The sequence below is a fragment of the Neomonachus schauinslandi genome, chromosome 1, assembly GCF_002201575.2.
Source record: "Neomonachus schauinslandi chromosome 1, ASM220157v2, whole genome shotgun sequence".
Taxonomy (NCBI): domain Eukaryota; kingdom Metazoa; phylum Chordata; class Mammalia; order Carnivora; family Phocidae; genus Neomonachus; species Neomonachus schauinslandi.
Genome location: NC_058403.1, coordinates 91,626,998 through 91,635,936, shown reverse-complemented (window position 1 = coordinate 91,635,936; position 8,939 = coordinate 91,626,998). Strand labels below are relative to the sequence as shown.

Below are 8,939 nucleotides of genomic sequence, written 5' to 3'. Positions count from 1 at the left end.
AAGAGCTTCTTACCTCTGAATGACACAGTGAATAAACTTATTTTTGAAGCTATTTCTGTATCTTTATCCCAGAATACGAATTTTACTCCAGACAAAGCAGTTCTTCCATCAGTGGTGACATTGACACAGTTTTTCCAATAAACTTTGTTTTTGTTATGGAAATCATATATGTTGGGAATATATTTTTCTCTGTCAGTACATCTTCCTATTATCCAGCAGCTCTCAGCCCCTATCAGAGCAACACACCCTGTGTATTGTGGCAACATCCTCTTTATTATCTTTAAATGGAATTAATTCATAGTTTCAAAAACCACATATAATGTATTGGCAATAAAGGAGAGGTAAGAGAAAGTAAGTTACAGTAAAATAGACTATTTCTCAATACGTAAAATTTTCAGACAAACCACACTAGAAGACATGAATAAAAGGATCAGATGTCGGTATTACCTATAGTGAATACGTTTTTATTTAAGATTTGCTCCTCAAATTTTGATGTGCATACAAGTCACCTGTGGTTCTTGTTAAAATATGGATTCAGATTTCACAAGTCTAGGACAGAGCATTTCCACTAGGTTCACAAGTGATTACTGGTCCCCTCAAACCTGGACATCTTGAATAGAGAGGGTCAACACAACTTCTTTATGTTGACATTTGAATGTGACAGTTACAGCTGTTGACTGATAAAGGTGTTGCCGTGAGTGACATAATTTTCCAAATAGCCTCAAATCAATTCAGATCAGATTTTGCTGCCAAGTGAGTTACAAACAATCAGCTCATGATTGATGAATGGACAAGAGTTCTTGGTAAATAACTCTTAGCAAAGTTCCAAAGTACAGTTTTTCCTCAATTTGTACACTGGTTACATTCTCCAAAACTGCAATGTATATGAAAAGTGTGCAAACAATATTTTGAATTTATACATAAAACCATTTAGGTTCTAGGCTATTAGCAGGTTTTTCACTTGCACGCATGTCCAGGAAGACCTTTGGAAGTTGTGTGGGACAAAGGACAACTTTTCATTGTACAAAACCATTCCACACATAGCAGACTTCTAGCATCTCTGGCTTCCACCCATTACATGTGGCCCCCAATCACTGTTGATCAAAAACACCCCCCATTTCCAGAATATTCCAGTGAGGCAGGCAGTATGACCTCTGCTGATTGATTGCCACTGCTTAAGTGAAACTCAAAAATTACTTTTAGCATTTAATTAAAGTGGAATCCAACAGAAACCCAGACATTATAGAAACATTCATTCTTTCCTCCAACTGTATAGCAAGCCTCCCACACTGTGTAATTTGTTCTAATACTTGTTTCTCAAATTCTTCCACAATTTGATTTATGCATCTTCCACAATTATTTGCTGATGTTTTGTTGCCGTATTGTTTTCCTCACATTATTTTAATTATTTTTATTTCAAGAAAAACTTGAGGGAGGATGCCTGCATCTACCAAAATACTTTATTGAAACAATTTGCTTCTTGGGGCACCTGGGTGGCTCAGTTGGTTAAGCGTATGACTCTTGATTTCAACTCAGGTCATGATCTCAGGGTCATGACATCAAGCCCTGCATCAGCTTCTGCCCTGGGCATGAAGCCTGCTTGGGATTCTCTCTCTTTCCCTCTCCCTCAGCCCTGCCCCTTGCCCCTGTTCACACATGCGCGCGCTCTCTCTCAAAAATAAACAAATAAATAAATAAATAACAATTTTCTTTTTATTAATAAATAACAATTTAATCTTTTCTTCCTACTCTTCTGAAAGTTGTAAGACAGGTTATCTCCTTTGGGTTGTACAGTTTATTTATTTATTTTTAAAGATTTTTTTCATTCGAGACACAGAGATACAGAGAGAGAGAGAGAGCATGAGCAGGGGGAGAAGCAGAGGAAGGGGGAGAAGCACGCTCCCCGCTGAGCAGGGAGCCTGATGCGGGGCTTGATCCCAAGACACTGGGATCATGACCCGAGCCAAAGGCAGACGCTTAACCATCTGAGCCACCCAGGAGCCCCATGGGTTGGACAGTTTAATGTTTGCTCTCAGAAATTCTGATTTTTAGGTAATAAATAAATGATAGAGTGTATTCTTATGTTAATCCTATTCTTACATAATCACTGTAAGAAAATTTCTATAGGCTTCAATCTTATGCAAATAGGTTAGTTAATATATAATATATACAAACCAAGGAATCTTTTCTCATCACTTTGTTTACAAAGCAAGAACTTTAAGAAGTCTGTTAGGCTAACACTTAACAGAGATTGATATTTGCAATAGATGTTAAAATGCAATTTAGGTTCAATAGTTAAAAATGAGGAATATATTAACTTCTTTTTTTTCTTCGAGCTTTGTTCTTATATAATTAAGCTAGCTGTACACCAATTATAGCATGTGGATAGTAAGCAATATAAATTTTTAATTTTACACAAATTACATATGGATCACCAAAATTTTGCATATAAATACTGAAGACAACATGAATAAGTTAAAATCTGTTCAAAGAAATAAAACGAAGCAACTAGTTATGTACAAGGGAACACGCATAAGGCTATCAACTGATTTTTCAGTAGAAAGTCTGCAGGCTAGAAAGGAGTGGCAAGATATAGACAAAGTGAGGAAAGGAAAAAAACTTACAGCCAAGAATATTCTGCCTGGCAAGGTTATTATTCAGAATTGAAGGAGAGATAAAGAGTTTCCCAGGCAAACAAAAGTTAGAGGAATTTATCACAACTAAGCCATCCTTACTGGCTTAAGTGGAAAAGAAAAAGCCTAAGTAGAAGAAAATTATGAAAGAAAAAATTTCATCGGTAAAAGCAAACATAGTAAAGGTAGTGGTTCAATCACTTGTAAAGCCTTTAAAAAAAAAATGATAAAAGCAGCTATATCTATAGAATTAGTGAAGGAGGTGACGCTACTTTCCTGCTCCCACAATACCTCTCACTCTTCCTTTTCAACCAGGGCCTGGCAGAATGGCTTCCACAAAGAAGGGTGGCAGGAAGAAGGGCCGTTCTACCATCAACAAAGTAGTGACCAGAGAATACACCATCCACATTCACAAGCACATCCATAGAGTGAATTTCAAAAAGTGTGCCCCTTGGGCACTCAAAGAGATCCAGAAATTTGCTCTGAAGGAGGTGGGAACTCCAGATATGTGCATTGAGACCAGCCTCAACAAAGCTGTCTGGGCCAAAGGAATAAGGAATGTTCCATACCACATTCATACACTTGTCCAGAAAACGTAACAAGGATGAAGATTCATCAAGCAAGCTCTATACATTGGTTACCTATGTACCTGTGACCATTTTCAAAAATCTACAGACAGTTAATGTGGATGAAAACTAATCACTGATTGTCAATAAAGGTATAAAACGGCAAAAAAAAAATTAGTTAAGAATACAAAATAAAAAGATGTAAAATATGACAGCAAATTCATAAATTGTGGTGGAGGGAGTAAAAATGTAGTGCTTTTAGAATATGTTTGAATTTAAGTGACTTAAACTTAAAATAGACTGCTATCTATAGGATATTATATGTGAACCTCATAGGAACCACAAACTAAAAACCTATAATAGATAAACAAAAAATAGGGGCACGTGGGCGGCTCAGTCAGGTAAGCGTCTGCCTATGGCTCAGGTCATGATCCCAGGGTCCTGGGATCAAGCCCCGCATCGGGCTCCCTGCTCCTTAGGGAGCCTGCTTCTCCCTCTCCCTCTGCCTGCTTCTTCCCCTGCTTGTGCTCTCTCTCTGTCAAATAAATAAATAAAATCTTTTTTAAAAATAAGCAAAAAATAAGAGGAGTCAGAATATCATTAAAGAAAGTCATCAAATCACAAGAATAGAGAGCAAGAGAAGAAGAAATAGGGAGAAACTACAAAATTAACCAGAAACAATTAACAAAATGGTAACAAGTACATACTTTTCAATAATTACTTTAAATGTAAATGGACTAAATGCTCTTATCATATGCTCTATATCAAAGATATAGAGTGACTAAGTGGTTAAAAAAACAAGACCCATCTATATGCTCCCTACAAGACACTCACTTCAGAACTAAAGACACATATAGACTGAAAGTGAAAGGATAGAAAAAGATTCCATGCAATGGAAACAAACTAACAAGCTGGGGTAGCAATAGTTGTATCAGACAAAATAGACTTTAAAACAAACTAGCAAGAGATCAAGAAGGGCATTACATAATGATAAAGGGATCAATACAACAAGAAGATATAACAATTATAAATATCTATGCACCTAATATTAGGAGAACCTAAATACATAAAGCAAATATTAACATAAAAAGAGAAACTAACAGTAATACAATAATAATAGGGGACTTTAAGACCCCACTTACATCAGTGGATAGATCATCCAGATGGAAAATTAATAAAGAAAGAGTGGTTTTGAACAATGCATTAGAAGCAGATGAACTTAACAGATATATACAGAACATTCCATCCAAAAACAGCAGAATATACATTCTTTTCAAGTGCACATGGAATGTTCTCCAGAATAGATCACATGTCAGGCTACAAAAGAGTCTCAATAAATTTAAGATTGAAATCATATTAAGCATCTTTTCTGACCACAACAGTATGAAACTAGAAATCATTTAAGAGAAAAAAAAAAAAAAACAAGAAAAACAAACACATAGAGGCTAAACAACATGCTACTAAACAATCAATGGGTCAATGAAGAAATTAAAGAGAAAATTTCTAAAATACCTGGAGACAAATGAAAACGGATACAGAACATTCCAAAATCTTTGGTACACACAAGTGCAGTCCTAAGAGGGAGTTTACAGTGATACTGACCTACCTCAAGAAACAAGAAAAATCTTAAATAAACAATCTAGCTTTACATTTAAATTAATTCAAAAAAGAATAAAGCCCAAAGTTAGTAAAGCACTGCCTTTTTTGTCTGGCTTATTTCACTTAGAGTAATGTCCTAAAGTATCATGCACACTGTGGCATATTACAGAATTTCCTTCCTTTTTAAGACTGAATAGTATTTCATCATATATGTTATAACATATGTTATATATAATATAATGTATATATGTTATAATATATCACACTTTGCATTTTGATAGGTTTTGTGTTTCTAGTAATTTGTTCATTTCATCTAGGTTATCCAATTTTTTGATGCACATTGTTTAGTACTCTCTTATAATTCTGTTTCTGCAGAATTAATAGTATTGTCCCCACTTTCAACTCTGATTTTAGTAACTTGGGTTTCCCCTCTTTTTTGTTTTCCTACTCCATCTAGCTAAAGGTTGTCAACTTTGTTGATCTTTTCAAAGAACCAACTTTGGTTTCATTGATTTTCTCCGTTGTTTTTTTTCATCTCTATTTCACTTATCTCTGCTCTAAAATTTAGTATTTCCTTCCTTCTGCTAGCTTTGCATTTAGTTTGTTCTTCTTTTTCTAGTTCCCTAAGTTGTAAAGTCAGGTTGTCAATTTGAGATCAGAAAGTGTCTATTTTTTTTCTTAGCATTTACAACAGCCCAAAATGGAAACCCTGAATATACTCACACACAAACTCTAAACATTAGTAAAGCAGATTTCAAGATACATTTAGAGAAATTCTGACATGATTGCATAGGAAGAGACTCTTCAAGGATGTTCTTGGAGTTTCTTGGTCCTCCAAAGTAGAGATAGAAAAGATGGAAAGAGGGACCCAAAATTCAAGAGTAAGAATTTTATTAGAAAGTCTCAAGCCGTGAATAAGGGGACTCATGATAAAGACTAAGTTCAAATTTAAAAGACTATTTCCTAAAGTAATAGTTGGAGCAAGAAATAGGAAGAAGAAGAAATGAAATCATTGCTGGGTCAAACCGGGCAAAGAGAAAGCAAAACAATTTTATTTCTATTTAAGCCTTGTCTTTATGAAAGGGAATAACTTTCAAGCTGAAAAATAGAGAACAGCCACAAGGGTTAAAGCTAAGATAAGTGAAGAATCAGATAAGAAGAGAACTCTTAACTCCTCTAAGTTCCAGTTTCTAAACAGAGATGTTTGACATTCCAGGATACTAAAAACATTATAGTTGCAATTGCAGAGTCTGTGCTTGATAATGAGTCAGGAAGAAGATGAAGATCACCAGGAGACTGGAAAACGAAAACTTATGTCCAAGTGTTCAGCAAGAAAAAAAAAAATGTGACTCTAGGTAATATGAACTAATTATTCAGCCATAATTTATTGAACACCTAACCTATGCTAAACACTGAGCATGGTTTGGGGACTACAAGAAGAAAATAGAATCCCTAGCCTACAGGTAGCTTACATTCTAGCAGGGAACCCAGATTGGAACATGAAAAGTTACAGTGCTGCAGTAGAGATCAGTGTTAGAGTGAAGTGGGTACTGTGCAAGTCAGGGAGGGACAGCCTAACCCTACCTCAAGAGAGGCAGACAAGGCTTGGGTGCAGATAGAGAGACTGACCTTCACCAGCTGATGGGTGGAAATGCTAGGGAAGAAGAATGAGGAAAAAGTAGGGAGAACGTGGGATGGAAGTTTCCTCTGATGGGTGAAGAAGAAAGACTATCTTCAGAGTGGGGGACGTTCTGGCAACAGTCACCTTAAGCTGGGCTTCTGGGTCATATGTCAGACTAAACATCTATATATTGGAGGGCAGATGACAGTGGTTTCACTTGGGGGTCAAATTCATTTGACATAAGTAGGGCTTTAAACCAATGAAAGTTGAGTTATCTGTTCCTCTGATATTATTCAGAGCCATTGGAGAGAGCACTGTGTCAAGTGGAGCAAAGCCTTGGCCACAGAAGGGTACAACCTCGAGGCAGTTGACTGACCACTATTGGTTGGTGGTTTCCACTGGACATCACAAGAATACCTAGGCACTGACTTGGCACCCATGAAGCTCCCTTGTGCAGATGACAGACTGAAGTGGGTTTCATGATGGTGATATATCCAAGTCTACACCTCAGCCTTCCTTGACTTCCTCTGACTTGTTCAAGAATACTCTCTGCAAGTATGTATGCAGATGTTTCTATTTTACAGTTAGTCTTGCAGCTTTTGACCGTAAGGGTCAAAATTCTCTTCACTTTTTTCTGGGTTTGTTGCACTCATATCCCCTCAAAGTGCTCCGTTACTATTGTTTAATTCTTTGAGCTGGGGGAAGGGAAAGCAACAGGGGACTGAATAAGATGTGTGCATGGGAGAGGACAAGAGAGGGGAGTGGAGATAGGAAGCCAGCTGAAAGGAAATTAACCAACCTGTTTATGGGGCGAAGTAGTGAGATTTTGAGTGGCTTTTGTTTTCTTTTTTATGCAACTACTTTTAAAAAAACCTGTTTGCAAAGAGCCACTTAGTACTTTTATAAACAGAAAACTACTCATGAATATTATTATTTTTCTCAGATGAGGAAGAATCACAATGAGCTAGCAAGAGTTCCCCAGAAATTAGTTTAAGCCTGATATAATATTTGGATAGAGCTATTGGGTGGATAAATCAGGGGGATGCATGGTATTTCTAATTATTTTATTACATGGAACCAAAATTGATTGAATAATCATATCCAAAAAGTGTTTATTATAATGTGTGACTATCGACCTAAGCAATGCTTCTGGTGGGTTGCCACAAGACTCCACATAGCTTCATCTAATACCGTACATGAAAATAACTAATTTGTGTTTATGAAATTTGCAGATGGAAACTGAGGGAACATATCAGAATCGAGATTCACAATGACTTCAATAGAACGGGCGAGCAGGTCAAATTACTGAGATACCATGCAGTGATAAGTGTCCAGTTTGACAAAGCAGCTCTCCACGTCTGGGATGGGACACAACTGGAGAGAGAGTGGGTACAAAACCCCAAGAGTTGACCCACCTGCAGGCTCAGGATGATCTGCAAGCACTTCCCTGGCCCAAAGCTACTGTGATGTTAAGCAGCGTTAATGAAAATGCCACACCGGGAACAAGGTGAAGAATATTCCTCCATTGTCTGATTAGATGACAACCTTCATTGCTTGTATATTTGTGTCCTACTGGCCCAATTGCATTGAGTGGAGGAGGAGGAAAAGGAGAGGTGTTCCTCACCACAGAGACTTTGGGAGACATTTTCCAGTGCCAGTGGACCAATATTATGGCTGCTGGTCTTCTTGAGGTTCACACATTTGTTTGGATCCAATACTTAGATCAGCTAAGGAACAGATACTTTTATGCAATTTCCCTAACTTGTAACTTCCTCCCCATTGAGAGTATTTGTGCAAAAATATTGCACAAGGATTTTCAAAAAGTGTTAAAGCTAAGCTTGTTTCTGAAGTTCAGGCCACAGCTGAATTTAAGATTCATGGATAGAGGATATTTTCTACCCTCCTGTGCTAAAACTATGAACCTGGATTTGGTCCTAGGCAGAGATGTTCTTTGCAATGACATCTCTAAGAGGAGCTTCCTGGCTAGCTTGACTGGTATTGATTGACTGTTTGCCAAAAGTCTTTAAGTTGGCATCTAGCAGGCCTGGGTGGCTCAGTCGGTTAAGCTTCTGCCTTCTGCTCAGGTCATGATCCCAGGGTCCAGGGATAGAGCTCTGCATGGGCTCCCTGCTCAACAGGAAGTCTGTTTCTCCCTCTGTCTGCCCCTCCCCCTGCTCGAGCACTCTCACACAAGCTCTCTGTCCCTCTCTCTCTCTCAAATAAATAAATAAAATCTTTTTTTAAAAAAGTTGGCATCTAGATATGCTCTCTGATTTAATTATCTCCTGAAATCTGCAGTGTACTTAGATATGAATAATTATAACCAAGTAGAAAATAAACTTCTTACAGGCAGGAAACATGTACCTTTTAGGATTTTCATTTTCTAGTCTTTTCATCTTTTTAAAATTAGCTTTCTTTCTTTCTTCCTGTCTTTCTTCCTGTCTTTCTTCTTTCTTTCTTTCTTTCTTTCTTTCTTTCTTTCTTTCTTTCTTTCTTTCTTTCTTTCTTTCTTTCTTTCTT

The 8,939-nt window shown here is 37.1% G+C and overlaps 1 pseudogene; it reads left to right on the top strand.

Moving 5' to 3' along the window:
• The first annotated feature begins 2,938 nt into the window (after nt 1-2,938).
• On the top strand, nt 2,939-3,332 carry LOC110591741 (annotated as a pseudogene).
• Nucleotides 3,333-8,939: the final 5,607 nt, after the last annotated feature.